The 17,752-nt window shown below is 55.5% G+C and overlaps 1 long non-coding RNA gene across 1 annotated transcript; it reads left to right on the top strand.

Annotated features, from left to right (window-relative positions):
• The first annotated feature begins 229 nt into the window (after positions 1-229).
• LOC143695209 (uncharacterized) lies at positions 230-15,076 on the top strand. The gene is made up of 2 exons (XR_013184260.1): positions 230-830; positions 14,579-15,076. It is a non-coding gene; the product is annotated as an uncharacterized LOC143695209 (long non-coding RNA).
• The last annotated feature ends 2,676 nt before the right edge of the window (positions 15,077-17,752 follow it).

Raw genomic sequence — 17,752 nt, 5'->3', positions numbered from 1 at the left:
ACTGAGCCGGTGGATGTGGCTGAGCGGGGCTGATTCCAGAAACTTCTCCCACTCTGCCTCCCTCTCCTGTCTGAGCCGCTGGTGGAGCCGCCAAGTCTGGGAGCAGAAATCCACATTTCTGTGGGGAAGCGGTGGCTGCACACGCTGGGAAAAAGTGCTTTGGGATCCTCCTGAGGGGAAGAGCAGCAGAAACCCAAACTGGTGCTCCAAGTGGGATGGGAGCCGGACATGTCCTTGGTGAGCAGCTCTCCATGTGTGTGGTGCAGCCTCGTGCCGGGCATCCAGCCCCTGTTTCCACACAGAAATATGGATTTAATCCTCCAGTGATGCTCTCTAATGTTCAGTAATGATCATGGCTCGGGTTTTCAGATGTATTTTAGATTTCCCAGCCGGGCTGTGGGATGAGTGAGATGCAACAGAAACATTCAAAACATATTTAAAGAAGGGTTTGCAGCAGCTCCAGAGTGTTCCTGCTACCAGGCACAGGAACGAACTGGCCAGCTGGGAGACTTCTGGGAGGATCTGTTGGAAAGGCAATTGGCACATCCTTAGCCTGGAATGCAAATCCAGTTGGACTGGAAGAAGTCCAGGACCAGGCAGCCTCTTCACATGCTGGATTTGGAGGGCAGGTGCCACCTCTGAGCAGGAAACATGAAGATGGAGCTGAAAAATCAAAGATGAGAGGTGGGAATGAGCTGTTGGGAGCCTTCTTGGTCCTTGCAGAGGTGGGGAAAACCTCGTGGAGGGTCTGGATTTAGCCTGGGTGTTCCAGCTTGGCCTCTAATCTGCAGGATGGAGCAGAAGGCAGGAAGTGTCCAAAGGTACACGAGGTGAGCACAGAATGGTTTTGGTCTTCCCAGAGCTCAGCAATAACTGGAACAGTGGGGATGAAACAGGCAAGTTTCCAGTGTGGCAGGAGGAGGAGGAGGAGGAGGAGGAGGGGTTTGGGGAGGATGGATCTGCTCCCTGCTTCTTCCAGCAGCATCGCTGGGGACTGGAGGAGCCTCTGGGAAGAGAGCAGAGCAGAGATGGTGCTGAGCTGGTGGCTGTTGTCACCTCCCCTGGATGTCACCCACACCAGGCTGTGCATTCCCACCTTCTGGACAGCCAACAGCACCCTGCACCTTTGTACAGCGGGACAGAGATCTTCCTCCCTGGTCCTGCCCATTTCCCTGTCCCTGAAAAGTCCCTGAGGATGCACCAGCCCATCCCTGCAGGGACTGGGGGAATTTGGGGCTCAGCAGATCGTGACCCATGGGGGAGACTTGGAAAGATGCCATCCCTGGGGGCCGGGGGTTGGGGGCTTTCCTTTCCCAAGCAGGAATTTTTCTCGGGGTCACCTCCTCAGCAGCTCCGTGTGCTGGAATCTGCTGAGCGGGCACGGAGAGGCCAGGCAGGGTAGGGAGCAGCCTCCCATGCAGCAGGCTCAGGTGTGAGCTGAAGTCCCATTGATTTCTAATCAGTGAGCTCATATTCCCTGGGCTGCGGTGGGACAGGGTCAGCAGCCAGGGGAGGGTGGGGGGATCCTGCACTTGGGGTGGTCCCGGGGTGGGACTGACGGAGCCGCTGACAGAGGCTGAGTTATGGCTCCAGAGATGCTTTGGAGGGTTCCTGGAGCCTCAGTTATTGTCTGGCTGAGTCCTGCTCGGGGGAGAGCAGCGAGGGACGGACGTGTGAGCCATAAACCACGTTGTCTTTTAATGAACAAGACTCCCGGGGGATCAGGACTATTTTTTACTCTGTCGTTTTTCTTTCCTCAGCTCCAGGAAAGTTGTTGAGTGTTGTGTCTGCCAACTGCAGGCCAGATGCTCCAGGAGAACTGGAGTCATGTCCCATCCAGCCTGGCCCAGCCCAGCTGACATTCCCATGGCATTCCCATCTGCTCCCAGGCTGATCCAGAGCCACCCATCCAGGCTGTGGTCACCCCAACCAAGAGCAGCCACCAGGGTTTGATATTCCAGAGATGCTCCCAGGAGAGCAGGGCTGTAGCATTCCCCATGAGGGATCTTAGTAATGCTGCTGCTGATGAAGGAAAAGCAGTGATTAACCCTGAAATCCAAATGTTGGAGGGGTTAGGAAGAAAAGCAAGTCCAGGCTCACTCTCCTAAGAGTGAGAAAAGTGCACAGAAAGCACAGGGATGTCTCTGTTTTCCTCCCCCTGCAAAGCTGATGCTCTTGGGTGGCTGTGGGGAAGGACCTTCCTGCAGAACCCCAATTGCTCACTCACCCCACCTTCCACACCTCCCCTTTCAGTGACAGGGACCTGCTCCAGAGCCTGAGGATCCTAGGAGGAAATGAGGAGGGAAGAAAAGACAGGAATTAACATTTGGAAGCCAGAACATGTGCTGAAATCTGACTCCAGACTCACTCCAGACTAACTGGAGACCAAACTCCAGGCTGTGCCCTTTAAGGTCAGGCTGTGGTGGCACACCTTGCTCTGGGTTTGGTAGGACAGTGTGACAGGGGGGAGTCTCTTCTCCTTTACTTCCATTGCTGTGAAACCCTCAGGAAAGTGCCCTGAGGTGTCAGCCCCATCCATGGGGACCTTTGCTCTTTGTGGGGAAGGTGGCTGGCAGTCCCCAAACCCAACTGTGGGGTCACGGGGCTGCCTTGGGTGGGACCAGCCAGGGCTCTGACCCCACAGCAAACCCAGGGGCACTGGGTGGAAGGGCTTTGAAAGGTGACCCCTGGGATGTGCTGGGAATGCTGCAAGCCCAACCCCTGTGGTGGGAACATGGCTCTGCCCCACCCACAGCCCCTCTGAGCATGGGGAGGTCCCAGCCTCCACCTCAGCCCTTCCCTCCCATCACAATTCCAGCTCACTTGGGATTGATGCCAGTCACCCATCCAAGCTGCAGCTGTGGCCAGCAGGGATCGAGGGATGGGCAGGGCTCCTTCTCTGCCCAGCACTGGGGGCCTAAATCAGGATGTTCTGTCCCCTCAGCAGAGCCAAATGACATTTTCCAGCACAGGCACTTTAAAAAAGAACAATAAATTGGGAGATCTGCACTGAGCTTGGCTGTAGGAGCAGGATCCCCTTTCAGGGAGTATTTTAGGATGAAGGCACTACAGCTGTTGGTTGGTTAATCCCTCTGCCCTCCCCATCAACCTCCAGAAAGGACTTAGCAGCCCCACTCCAGCCAGGAATAAATCAGGAAATGGCACTTTGTCCTCCCCAGGAATAGGCTCTCCCCAGCCTCTAGAACCTGGCATCTGAGCCCAGCATCTGCTCAGGGGGAGACCCCACCACAGTCAGGCTGTGTTCAGCTCCCAGAGATCCATGGAACACATGTTCTGCTCCTGGGACCCATGGGACACAGGCTTGGCTCTCAGGGACGTGTGAGACCCACACACATCCCTGAGCTCCCAAGGACGTGGTGAGGAATCCATCGGAGTGGGAATGAGAACAAAAGCAGACCCAGGCACAGGGTGGGATTGTTGCACGGGGCCAGGGGTTGGGCTGGATGATCTCTGTGGATCTCTTCCAGCCTGGGAGATTCCATGATCCTTGTTTTCCTTCCCAGAGGATTGAGCTGGTGCAGGACCAGCTCTGCCCTCACCAGTAAAAGGTGATGAGGGACCAATATTTTGATCCATTTTTTCCCAACACCTTGGACAAAAGCAGGGATTTATTGCCAGGTCTTGGCAGGGGGGAAAGGCTTTTTCCCAGAGGCATTGGCAAATCTAAATTCCTCATTCCCAGAGACACCCCCGACTGTCAGCCACCACCACCACAGGGCAAGAACAGGAGCTGAGCCAAAAGTCCATCAGTTCTGGGGGAAGCATTTGTTCCAAGGGGGATGAGATTCCCACACACCTCAGAGCTGTGTCCCCAGCCCACGGGAGCTGCAGCTCTCTAAGGATGCCTCTAATTCCACAAAATTCCCCTTGTTTCAGTAGGCTGGGGACTGCTGGCTAACAGGGCTCCAGTCAATCCAGAGGGATTTGCCTATGGAATGGAAGGGCTCCAGATGCCCTCAGCCTCCAGTTCTCCTGGGAACCTTGCACAGAGCATCCAAAGAGGGGAGAGATCCAAGAGATCAGGCTGGGAAGGCAAGATGGTCATGGCACTGGGAGGCTTTGAGGAATTAAAAGTGAAATTGAAAATGAATCTATCAAAATACATATTTTTTCCTGGCATTTTAATGGAGACTCATGCAAAGAGGAGAGGGCCCACCCCATCCTGCATTCCCAGCCTCCCACTCTCCAAGGTTATTTATGGGCTTGCTACACAAGTTGGGTTTTTTCCTCCCCTTTTCTCTTCTCTTCTTTTTCTTCCCTGCTTTTGCAAATTGAATTATTTAAATGCATTGTTTGGCAGCCTCAAATCCCAGCATTTCCCTCTTTCCCCCTTGGCTGCCATTTCTTTCTCTCCTTTCTGCTCCTGCATTTTCAGGATCATTTCCCATGTTGTTCCAGTGGCATTTATTGAAATTTGCACAAAAAAAGATCCTTCTTCAATGCCACCATTTCAGCCCTGGCAGGAGATTTATGGGGGCAGGAAGACACCCGTGGCGGGGAGGTTTTGCTGGGAGAAAGAAAGGAAGGAGGGAAATGTGGTGGAAAAGCGAAGGATGCCCAGAGCTGGGGATCAGGGAGGATCCACAGAGGTGAGGGCACAAGGGGACAGCCCAGCTCCTCCACGGGTGACACACACGGTGACACGGGCACAACACGACTGCAGGTTGGTGTCAGGGTTGTGTGGGGGTGAGGAGGGAGCACAGACACCCCTGGGTGGCCTCAGGCACCAGTGACACTGGGGACATGGCCTGGAGAGGGGCTGGCATGGCCTGGGGGCGCTTGGGCACACCTGGGGGACACTCTGGGACATGCTTGGTGTGCTCTTGGAACATGCCTGGTACATGCTTGTCTCATGCTTGGTCAGTACCTGGCACATGCTTGGTGTGCAATTGGGGTGTAATGAGTGTGTAATTAGTGTGTAATTGGTGTGTAATGAGTGTGTAATTGGTGTGCAGTCGGTGCACATTTGGTACACGCTCCATCCATCCTTTGTGTGCACGTGAGGCTCGGGGCACTCTTGGTGAGCACTTGGAGCACTCATGGGACACGTTTGGTGACAATTGGTACATGTTGGGCACACACCTGGTTCATGCTTGGCACACACTTGGCACACACTTGGCACATATTTGGGACACAATTGGTTCATGCTTGGTGCACACTTAGCACACATTTGGCACAAAATTGGTTCATACCACACATTTGGCACATATTTGGCACACATTTGGGACACATTTGGTTCATACTTGGTTCACACTTGGCACAAAATTGGTTCATGCTTGGTGCACACTTGGCATGTACTTGGCACACATTTGGCATATATTTGGGAAACATTTGGTTCATACTTGGTGCACACTTGGCACACATATGGCACACGCTTGGCACTCACTTGGCACACATTTGGCACATATTTGGCACACATTTGGGACACAATTAGCTCATGCTTGGTGCACACTTGGTGCACACGTGACACATATTTGGCGCACGTTTGGCACACACTTGGTTCATAGTTGGCGCACACTTGGCACACACTTGGCACACACTTGGCACACACTTGGCGCACATTTGGCACACATTTGGTTCACATTTATTGCACTCTTGGACCCATCCCTCCATGGCACCCAGCGCTGCTCCCAGAGCTGTCTCTGAGCCCGCACACCGCGGAGGAGCCACTCTCGGAGCCGTTTGAAGGAGCGCCACTCTCCAGCCTCGCTATCTCTAATCCTGCTTCAAAGCCAGCTCCTTCTATTTCCATATTGACTTATGATTCCTTTAATTGACTTTCTTGCTTCAGAATTGTACTTACTTAATTAATCTGATTACGTTTCTGCTTCTAGTAAAAGAGTTTCTGTGTTGCAGCCCAGAGGTGAGGACGTTCCTGGGGAGGGATGAGCTTCTGGTTGATCCCACCAGCAGATAGAGCCTGCAAAGCATTTTGGGATCCTTTGGAAGGGGAGGACAGGCAAAAGCCATGGAAAGTGCCGCAGCAATTTCCATTTTCACACACGCAGCAGCTTTCCTCGTGGCAGGAGTGAGGCACATCCCTCGTCAGTGGGATTGAATTATCTCCATAAATTCATTACATTTTAAAAATATGATAATCAGCACGGAATGAGCCTCCCGAGGGAGACGGAACATGAACATCTCAAGTACTGTTAATAATCAGCCTTTATTTTACAAATGCCCAGGGCTGGCTCGCAGCACCTCCGTGGTGGAGGGGCTGGTGCTGTGCCCCTGCCAGGACCTGCTGCTGCTGTGCCCTTGCCAGGACCTCCTCAGCTGTCAGTCCCAGGGTGGTGACCCAGACACAGCTGGGATTTGGGATGGACAATCTCTGCTGCTCCAAATGCTCCACATAAAGCCTGGGCACTCACTGCCCTTTGGGGTCCCCATAGGTGGTGGCCTGCTGTGGCACCTGTCCAATGACTCAGCTTCTCCCGCACCACCCCCACAAATATAGGATTTAGGGGATCATTAGTGCCAGTTTAACACAAATCTGGGGCAACTTCACACTGGGTCCGTTTGTGGTCATAAAGGATCCCAGAGGATCAGCACAGGCGTGGGGTTGGAAGTGTGTCCTGGCTCCAGCACTCCTGGGGACAGGGGCTTGGAGGAACTGGGGGTGTCTCACTTTTGGCAGAACCTGACAAGGTCAGGAGAGTTCCCAGAGCAGCCCGGGGATGAGCCAGGGCAGGGGGTGCCATGGTCACCTCACTGCCTCAGAATCCCACAACTGGGATCCAACCAAATGGAATGGTTGGGACTGGGAGGACTTCAAAGCCCATCCAGTCCCACCCCTGCCATGGGCAGCGACACCTTCCACTATCCCAGGCTGCTCCAAGCCCCATCCAATCTGACCTTGGACACTTCCAGGGACAGGGAATCCACAGCCTCCCTGGGCACCTTGTGCCAGGGCCTCCCCACCCTCACAGTAACAAAAGAAAGACAAAATCCCACTTGGACACTGTCACTGTAAAGTTTTCCTCTTTATTATTCCACTTTGGTGGCAGACAGGCGGCTCCTCCACCCCCGTTTGTTAAACACTGATTAATTATTAAATTGGCCATTAACTATTAATAGCTGATTTTGTGAGTGTTAAAATGCCAGCCCTGTGCAAAGAGAGCTGTGTCTCTGGCAAACCTCAGGAACCTCAGGGAATGAATCCTCGATAATCAATCCGGCCTCTGTTCCATTTGCCATTCCTGTCTCATCCTCTCTGCTTTTGGCACCTCTTCAGGGGAGTTTATACAAATGGAAAAGCCAATTTTACTGCTGCTGGAAATTCCCAGCTCCCCGAGATGATGGCAGAGCCCTGTGTTTTTCTCCAGTGCTGGAGGGGCTCCCTGATCCAGTTCTGCCTCTGCAACGCAATCATAAAATCCTGGAATTGTTTGGGCTGGAAGGGACCTTAATGCCCATTCCATTCTATCCTTGCCGTGGGCAGGGACACCTTCTACTAGCCCAGGTTGCTCCAAGCCCCATCCAGCCTGGCCTGGGACACTTCCAGGGATGGGACAGCCAGAGCTGCTCTGGGAATTCCATCCCAACCCCTCACTACCCTCTCAGGGAATAATTTCCTCCCAATATTCCATCCAACCCTACTCTCTGGCAGTGGGAAACCATTCCCTGTGTTCTGTCATTCCAAGCCCTTGCAGATCCATAGAAGTCATCCTGTGCCACAACCTTTCAGCACATCCCAAATCCCCACTGGATCCTTGCTCCTGCTTTCGCCTGTGGATTTCCATGGAGGTCCTGGTGTATGCTGGGGCCTTTCCTGGGAATCTTCCCAAGGGATTCTCACCATGGAGTTGCATCAGAGACAGGGAGCAGGGACAGTGGGACCCCACACCCCCCTGGGGGGACAGGAGGGAAGGTGGCAGCAGGAGCAGGAAGGGGAGCAGAAAGGGACACGGAGCTGAGGGGCTGGAGCCACTCCACATCCAGTGTGAAATCAGCAGCCACAGGCTTTTCCAGAGCCTTTGGAAGCAGATGGCCTTGCCCCAGGGAAGAGCTTTGGCCCAGGGAATGTTATTTTGACGGATGCATTTGCAGTCCCCCAAAAGCCGCGCTCCTTTTCAAGCCGTGCTGTGAGGAGAACCTTCCCTGCTCCAGAGAGAAAGAGCCTGGGATTATTTTCTCATGTCAATTAACGGAGCTTTCCAAAGGCAAACCAGGCTCCTCGGATCCCGAGCTCGGGACCCCAGCCAGGCTGCTCCCCCCGGCACGCTGGAGGGAAAAATCAAGGAGCTTTGGCCAGCAAGCTCCTGGCCTGAAGCCAGCAAATAAAATGGTCATAACGAGGCCTTTGGAGATAAATTTGGAGGCCGGGGTTGCTTTGCTTTAATTTTTTATTCTTCTGGTGGAGAAACCCCCTCACCCAGCAGCGATGGCAGCAGCTCCAGAGCAGTGGCTCTGTGGGGTCACCATGAGGGCCACTTCCCCCTGGAGCTGCTCCTGGCCAGGTGTGCACCAGCACCTGCTCAGGTGTGGGATCAGGTGTGGGTTTGGGTGTGGATTCAGGTGTGGATCCAGGCACATGGACAGTGAGTGAGTTCTGGTGCAGGATCAGACCTGGATTCAGGTGTGGATTACCTGGATTACCCTCTGCCCCTTTCCTGGCTCCGTGTGCTTTCCTGGAGCAATCCTGGAGCCCTCCAGTGGTGGACACACAGGTAGAGCCACACTGCTGGGCTGGCTGCAGCCAGGATGGGCGGAATTCCCAGGGACACACAGAAATCCCTCAGACAGGACAGGTTTAGAAATAATCTCTTTTGGAGATTCTTGCATGGAACCCCTCTGGAAAAGCTCGTGGAGCTGCACAAGCTGCCCACAAGGAGAGTACTTCCCATCCTCGGTGACTTGGGATCTCTGTAGTTGTTGCCAGGAAGATATTCCCTTTTCCAGAGGGAAGCAGGTGCCAGCTGGCCACGGACAGGGATCTTTGATCCCTCGCAGCTCTTTGGGAAGGAAAGCAGGATGTTTTCCATGGCCACCCTCCTGGAGAGCCAGGGCTCCTGCACCAAAAGTGCAACAGCCCCCGCTGTCCCCCTGCTCCAGCTCCTCATGTGTCAAAGGCTCTCCCACTCCCACCGCTCTTCCCAGCTGCTTCTGAACACCCCTTTCCATCGGGGTGGGCTGGGACAGCGCTGCCAAACAGCGGGAACACGTGAGGCTGTCCCGGGGAGAAGGAGAGGGATGAGCCCCGCGCTGTCCCACCACCCCCGGCTGTGCGGGGGGATCAGAGGTGCTCTGGAGCAGGTGGATCCACCCGTGTCACTGGGACACCCCAGCGGGGATGGCACAGCTGCCACTCATCCTGCAGGGGACCCCGCGTGGGGACAGAACCCCTCCACCCCATCCCAGTGGCAAAGGGAAAGGTGTGAAATACACCTGCCCCTTCCTGCATCCTCCTCATCCCCGAGAGGACGCGGTGCTGGAGGGTTTGGGGAGGGAATGCAGGCAGGGATGGAGCTGGGACCCCTCTGTCTCACGGCCCTTGCGGGTGTCCCTCGGCAGGGAGCCAGTCCGGGTCAGCAGAGCTTTCCTGCCCCTGTGCCACCTCCTCTCCTGCCGTGTGAAACGCGGCACCGGGAGCAGAAAAAAGCAGGAACACTCGCCTGGAAGCTGACCCGGTTTAGGGTTTCATTCCAAGTGGAGCGACAGAGGAGCTCAATCCGGACCCCCCGAACTCTTCCTGCCGCTGCCCCCGCTCGCAGCCAAACCTCTGATCCCTGTCCAGCCCTCCACATAACTCCTGAGGCTTTGGGGGGTCAGAGCCGGGACCGTGAAGCCGGAGATGCTCCGGGGGCGGCAGCGTTTGGAGTTTTCTTCCCGCCTCCTCTCGAGGTCCGTGACCTATTCGGATCCGGCTGTGCAGCTCCGGAGCATCCTCCGGGGATGAACCGGGCCGGGCTGATCGGTGCCGGTGGGCGGGAGCTCATCGGGAGCGCCCAGGAGCGGAGATGCTGTGCTGGGATGGGGGAAACCTGGACAACCCGGAAAGGGGAAAACTGGAAACCTCAGGAAGGGGAAATATGGACACCCCAGGAAAGGGGAAACTTGGAAAGCCCAGGAAAGGGGAAACCTGGAAACCTCAGGAAGGAGAAATATGGACACCCCTGGAAAGGGGAAACTTGGAAACCCCAGGAAAGGGGGGACATGGAAACCTCAGGAAGAGGAAACATGGACACTCCTGGAAAGGGGAAACCTGGACACCCACGAAAGGGGAAACCTGGAAACTCCAGGAAAGGGGGGGACATGGACTCCTCAGGAAAGGGGAAACCTGGAAACCCCAGGGAAGGGGAAACCTGGACACCCCAGGAAAGGGGGAACCTGGACAACGCAGGAAAGGGAAAAGCGCAGGGTTCAAAGCCATCACCATCCCTTTGGAAGCCCGGGCAAAGCCCTGTCCCTGCTGCAGCGGGATGCCCGCGGCCAGCAGAGGTGGTGGAAGCACAGCCCCTCTCCCGCACCCGCGGCAGGAGCCGGAGCCGCTATTGGAAGCAGGTGTGCTGCCCTGCCGGGCGATGGGAGCCATTAGGGAGAAAGCCTCTCAAGGAAATTTATGTCCGTCTCTCCTCACCCCTCTCTCCTGAAACCAATTACACCCCAGCAGCCCTGCCCCGCTCGGGGGGACCCGCCGGGCTGTGCCCCCTCCGGGGTCCCCGGGGATGCGGCAGCGCGGTGGGGGCGAGCAGCGGGAGGGATGGGAAGCGCTGTGCAAAGCTCCTCTGGCGGCCCCTAATTCATCTCGCTGGGAGTCCGGCGGGAGGATCCCGGATCCCGCAGCACCTGGGGCTGCCACCCCTCTCCAGCCGCCCCTTGGCAGCCGCACGCTGGCTCCGAGCGAGCGGGGAGCGAGGGGGGACAGAGCCGCCCCCCCAGCAGCAGCAGCGCTTTCCCCGAGGTTTATTATTACACAAATGTGAATTCCAGAACCGGCATCTGGGGAGCAGCTGCTGGGAGTTAACCCCTTCCCTGCCGCGGGGGAGCTGTGCCTGAGGAGTGGGCGCCTGGCTGGAGCGTGGCCACCCCTAGGGAGGAGCCCATGGGGACGTGGCCCTGTCCCACCTGTCCCCCTGCTGTGTAGGGACACATCACCGTGCATGGATGGGGAGGCAGGTTCCACGTTCCTCCCTCCCTTCCTTTCTTCTTTCTTTTTTTCCCCTAAAACAGGCACTTCTGTTTCCATTCAGGGTTTTTATGGGAATTTGCTCTCCCTCCCAGGCAAGGCCTGAATTTCCAGCGTGCTCCAGGATGGAGCTCTAAGGGATGCTGCCCTTGGGTTTGATGAGCAGCCTGGAGATAAGGAAGGGGTGACAGCGGGAGGCCAGTGCTGCTGAAAGGAAGGGCTTGATCTGGACAGCGTTTTTGTTGGAAGATGGATGTTTGGGAATGAAGGCAGATCCTCACAGCCCCACTGGCTTTATGGCATCTTCCAAGGCATTGGGGGTTGGTCAAAATCCCAACTTTTCAGCCACCTGAAGTTCCCCAGGCTCTTCCCAGGTCCAAGAACCTGCTGCCCCCACAGGAAGTCATGGATATTAGGGCAGAACATGATGAGGAGGATCTTATCCCTTCTTGACTTGTCTGGGAAGTGATGCCTGGGCTGTCCCTGAAACTCCTTTCCATAGAAACCCAGAATCCAGGATGTTTTGGGCTGGAAGGGACTTCAAACCCATCCAGTTCCACCCCTTGCCATGAACAGGGACACCTTCCACTATCCCAGGTTGCTCCAAGCCCTGTCCAGCTTTGCCTGGAACACTTCCAGGGATGAGCCAGCCCAAGCTGGTTCCCAGGGATGGAGGGAGCACTCCCAGAGCAGCTGGGACATGTGGGCAGGCAAAGGTGAGGGGCAGCAGTGTCAGGTTCTGTCAAACACCTCTGGCTGCCAGGTGCCACCATGATGGACAGAGCTGCGGCAGCAATGAGTGCCAAAAAAGGCAAGAAAAATTTGGAAGGAGGTTTTGGTGCCTGGATGAAAAGCAGCTGTGAATTCTGCTCCTGGCTGCTCAGCCTGGCTGGGAGAACAGGGAGAGGTGGGAGGCTGGAGGGTCCAGCAGCCACGTGGGGTTGGGGTGGCTGGAGACAGCCCTGGGACAGCAGGGAGTGGAGAGCTGGCCTTGGGCAGAGGGACTGGCTGCCCTGGTGAGCAGCTCTCAGCTGTGGGGACTCCCAGTGCCTCCTCTGGGAGTGGTGCAGGCATGGAAATCATCCCCTTGGCTCCTCAGGAGGGGACGGGAGCAGGGCAGGACAACCCATCCTCATGATTTGCAGGCTCCAGCTCCCTGCTGCTGCTCCCTCCCACTCCTGACTCCACCGTGGAGCTGCCAGGGCAGACAAAACCGCAGCAGGCAGAGCAATCCCCGAGTCCCAAGGAGGCGTTTGTAACACCAGGAGCTCCTGAAGGGATCGGAGCGGGATTGGGAACAGAAGCTCCTTTCCCGGGGCTCAGCTCCTGCCTCCTGCTCTGCCGGCACCGCTGCTCTCCGGGCTCCCAGCCCGGGAGGGGAGTGAGAAATGGAGCTGACAGGAGCTCCTGCAGCACCAGGAGCTTGGCAGCCCCAGAAAAACCCTCTCCCTGCTCCAGCAGTGCCTCTCCAAGCCAGCTCTGCCAGCAGCCCTCAACCTCCTCCTCCCTCACCTCCTGCCCCGGAGTTCACACCGTTTGTTTTTCTCAGCCTGCAAGTTTGTGGGGATGGGGAATGAGCCCCACTCCAGATTTCCTGCCCCAGCCCCACGGTGTGAGGGGCTCTGGGCTGTCCTGAAGCCCAGCGTGGCAGGAGCACGGGCTCCATCTCCCGAACACATTGAATCCCAGAATCCCAGCAGGCAGCAGGGGTAGGATGACAAATTGTTCTGACTAATAGTCTAAACAATGGGAAACAATGGAAGTCAGGGAGCAGCCCATAAAATATGCGGCACGCAGGGGGCTTGGCTATTTTATTTGATTTTCAGATGGATATTCCAGTGGCCAGGATCCATCAGGAATAGAACAACACATGTCAAGCTCAATAAGGGTTTGCCAGGGATGGTGGCGGGAGGATGCAGAAATTCCTGCTCTGGGGTGAACTTGGGAAGCCTGACTTGGAGTCAAGTGCTGGGGAAGAGGAGCAGCTCTCCCTTCCAGGCACAGGAGCATCCATCCCACCTTCTCCGGAGGGATGGCGATGAAGTGCCTGAGCCTGACCCGTGGAAGAGGGGCAGGAAGGCTGGGAAGAGGCGTGGGAAGGCTGCCCGGCTGATGTGGTTGAGCAGACGGGGGAGGTTTTCTGTCTCCTCTTTGAAATTCCTCTGCGTTCAGGGTTATTTTGGAAGTCAAAAGCTGTTAGATTCCCTGGAAGCTCGGGGAGGGAGATTGCCTGGGTTCGTTCTGACGCGATTTCCCTGCACAGCTGTTTGTGCCATCAGCAGTGGGGCTGCTCTTTCAAAAGAAGACATTTTATCCATTAAAAAGAAATCCATAGATGATGAATATGGATTTGGGCTAAGGCTGAGTGATGAAATCCTCTCTGAGGTGCAAAGATCCCATTATCCATCCGTCTGCGGCCTGCCAGGGACCAGCGGTGGGTTCCCTCAGAGACCCCTCAGCTTTCTGGAAGCCTGGAGGTCACTGAGGATGTGAAGGGCTCTCCAGCCAGGAAGTTTCTCTCCCAAGTCTCCTTTCAGTGCTGTGTTTGAGCAGGGCAGGAACGCTGTGAGAACAGCCCTCAGAAGTTGCTGCGAGGCTCCAGCTGGATCAGAAAATGTTGGCTCAGCACGGGGGGGACACAGAGCTGCTGGTGGGAAGGAGGGAGGTGGAAGCGCTTCCCTCTGCCCTCTGAGAGGGGTTCATTCCCTGATCCCACCTGGACCATGGATTTCTGCTGTGGATGGGCTTTCCTGGGTGAGTCTGGCTGGGGAATGCTGAGCCCAGATCTGAGACCTGCAGAATGCCCAGGGACTGGGACCTTGGGGTTGGAGCCAACAGTCCTTGGGGACAGGGTGGCTCTGCTCACAGGACAGCGGAGACATGGCTCTGGATGGGCAGCACCTGGAGGCAGAATGGGTCTGGTGCCATGCATGGGTGCAGGGGCTCTTTTCTGATGCCCTTGTCCCTATCTCAGCATTCCTGGAGATTGTTTGGATTGTAGGATCCAACCACTTCCCCATCCAAACCAGAGATGTTTCATTCCCACTTCCACACACAGCTTCCACAGCCTAATGTTTCCTAATGACCTTAATGGGAGTGACTTGAACCTTGTCCACAGGGTTGGCACAGCCACCTCCTTCCTTATTACACTTGTCAGGTTGTCACTTATTTTTGCATTTATTTTGCATGGGATGTTGGCCTGGAGCTGGCACATGGCCCTGCAGTGCCAGTAGCAATGGTGACAAAGAAATGGTTTGGCTTGGGACGGACCTTAAACCCCATCTCATTTCTCCCCCCCTGCCATGGGCAGGGACACCTTCCCCCATCCCAGGTTGCTCCAAGCCCTGTCCAGCCTCGGACACTCACAGGGATGAGCCATTCAGTCCCTCCCTTGACCTCTTTTCTTTGCTTCTCCCTCTGTGTCTCCAGGGTAGAGCAAGAGGATGAGAAGACAAAGAACACCTGGCGAGAAGGCAGAGAGAGCAGCAAGGCAAATCACCGCGGCAGGAGGGAAATGGAGCAGCTGAAATTGGGAAAAACAGCTCCAAGTTTGTCACTGTCTGCACCTGATGCAAATCCGTTTGCCGGGGGATGTTGGGAGCAAAGAGCAGAACGCTCCTGATTTCACAGGGCTGCGTTGAGAGCGGGAAGATCCCAGAGAGAGCGAGGCTGAGGGGGAAAATAAAATGGACAATGCCAGCCAAACCAAATGGATGCAACCCTCGGCATTCCCGGAGGGAAGCGCTGCCCTGAAGGGAGGGGGCCGGCAGCAGGCCCGGCCAGAACGCTTTAAAAGCCTCCCTTTTAGATGGCATTTGTTCTTCAAAGCCATCAGGGCTCGGGGAAAAGCCGGGCCATTTCCCTCTGCCTCTGACATGTTAATGGCTGTATTTTGGAGTCATTAAATATTGAAATGCAGCGCACTCAGCAGCTGCCAAACCTCCCCGCAGTCCTGCTCTCCCCCTTCTCCTCTCCTCCAGAGCCTTCTCCCCTCTCCGTTTTCTCCAGCGTTCGCTCCTCTGGCATTTCCCCCTCCATCCTCCTCTTCCTCCTTCCCCTGCTTCCCCCGCTCTCTTCCCCAGCTTCTCCCCACTCTGCCTTCCTCCCCATCCTTCCTCTGCTGGAATCTCACTTCCTGGGAAGCACTTGATAATCTGCAGCTTTAATATACTCACCTTGCCAGTCTCCTATTCAGCGGGACTCGGAGAATTACAAACGTATTTATCTGGGTCCACTGGAGAGCGAGAGAAACAAAGAAACCAGCGGGGCTTTTCTAACGAGGAATGACTAATTTGACCCAGGAGAGCCCGTCCTCTTTCAAGCACTCAATTTTCCCCTGGTTTTGCATCCAAAGATAAGGTTGGCGGTGCCAGGGGCGGGGATGGGGCAGTGCCAGCTCGGGGCTGCTGCTGGCAGGGTTTGCTTTACCTGCTCCCTCGCTGGGACCCAGCCTGCCGAGCCAGCCATGGAGGGCTTGGAAAAGCTGCTCTTTGTGGATGGCCCTGCTCAGGGCTCTGTGAGCACCGAGAAATCCCAGTCCCAAAGCTCGTCCTTGCCGGGACCGGGCTTTGTGCAGCTTCCCTGCAGCAGATCCTGACAGCTCAGGGGCTGGGGAGGGGACACTCCAGAGATCCAGGAGCAGCCACGGCTTCTCTGGCACCCTGTGCCAGGGCCTCTCCACCCTCTCCTTCCCAGTATCCCATCCATCCCTGCCATGTGGCCGTGGGAGCCATTCCCTGTGTCCTGCCCCACCAGATCCTTGTCCCCATTCCCTCTCCAGCTCTCCTGGAGCCCCTTTAGGCCCTGGAAGGGGCTCTGAGCTCTCCCTGGAGCCTTCTCTTCTCCAGGTGAGCACTCCCAGCTCTCCCAGCCTGGCTCCATGGCAGAGGGGTTCATTTCCAAGAGAGTTTTCCTTCTGGTGAGCCTGGTTACTCCAGGGTGGATGGGCTAAATTCCAGCTCAGCCCTGTGATCTTACTGGATCCAGACTCTGCCTTCTGGCTGATCTACTCAGCTCCCATCCTGCACTGGATACACATGGAAAGGACAGTGGATGTAATGGATTTCTGGATAAAAAAGAGTATTTAGACCAACAGATTTGGGATTTTTTTATTGCAAATTAGGAGCTGGGATGAAATTTCTGGAGGCTAACACAAGTCCTCTGTGGATTTTTTTTTTTTCCAAATAGAGGAACAAATGTGGTTTAGTGGCACAGACAGGATGAGTGGCCCTGGAGAAGTTGTGCTTGTGTAGTCTGGAGAGAAATCAGAGGCTGAGATGGTTCTGATTGCTTTCCTGGAAAGACATGGAAGAGGAAACACCCAGGAATGCAAGGAACTCTGGAAGGACACTGTTGGCACAAGCACGAATTGGTAGAAACCTGTCGTGAACAAATGTCAGTTGAAAGCTGAAGGAGGTTTCTCCCAATCATCAGATGAGGGAGTTTATAAAATAACTTTCCAGCAGGGTAATTGAGGGAGGAAACCTAACTGGTTCAAGATGGGAGGCTGACAAATTTCAGAATTTCAGTTTAGGATGGGGCTGGATTTGACAGTCTGGCCCCTCTTGTCTGTGTCCTGCCTCAGCCCAGGACTCTGCACTTGTGTAGGGTGGGAGTCCCTCTGCTCCCCATGGAGCTCATCCCTGCCTGGCCACAGATCCATGGGCAGCCCTGCAGTCCCTCTCACCTGTCCCTGACACAGAGGCTTTTCTCCTGGTTAATAAGCCCTGACATGCCAGACATGGAAACTATGAAAATTGGCCAATTTTTTAATATTTTAAGCCCCATCACAGCCTTTGCTGGGCAGAGCAAAGCGCTTTAGGACGCCTTAGCAAGGAAATGGGAACTATCATTTGGGATAATCTGCCTGAGCTGGATTGACCTGCTGATCCCAGCCAGACCCTCCTTCTCCAGCACACCCCTCCCTACACCCAGCTCTGCTGCCCAGATGGGGAAAGGAAAATCATGGAATTGTGATTTAGGTTGGAAAAACCCTCTGAGCCCACCAAGTCCAGCTGTTCCCACAGCACTGCCAAGGCCACCACTGGCCCATGTCCCCAGCTGCCACATCCACGAGGGTCTGGACACTTCCATGGTGACTCCATCTCCTCCCTTCTCCCCTGTTTGTCACACCTTCCCAGCCAGTGGAGGGGCTGTGCCTGAGGCTGGGGCTGTGCAGGAGCAGGATTGGGAGCGGATGCTCGGGCTCCAAACCCTCTCCCAGCATCCCCTCCCAGCTCCCCCTTTCCTGTGCTGCCCCAGGAAGGGCTGGGTGAGATCCAGGCTCCTGCCCGAGCTCCTTCCTTAATCTAAATCAGGGAAAGGTATTTTTTCTCCTTCCTTTTATTCCACCCTGAGTGTTGTGCAGTTGCCACTGACAAAGGAGCCGGAATTCCACGCATTTCTCTGGCTGTTTAGCAGAGCTGCTGCCCTACTCTCCCCTGTCAGACACTAATCTCTCCTAATATTTAACAGTCCCAGTAGGCAGCAGGATTTATCCTCTGGCCTTTCTACCTGTCATTCCATCCCTTCTCACTAAGGAGCCCTTTGATTCCCTTCCGAGGAGAGGTGCCAGGACCAGCGTGATGGATTGGCTCGTGCTGG

This window comes from Agelaius phoeniceus, chromosome 14 (assembly GCF_051311805.1).
Source record: "Agelaius phoeniceus isolate bAgePho1 chromosome 14, bAgePho1.hap1, whole genome shotgun sequence".
NCBI lineage: Eukaryota > Metazoa > Chordata > Aves > Passeriformes > Icteridae > Agelaius > Agelaius phoeniceus.
The sequence above is the reverse complement of the archived record's forward strand: the minus strand, read 5'-3'. Positions and strand labels throughout refer to the sequence as shown.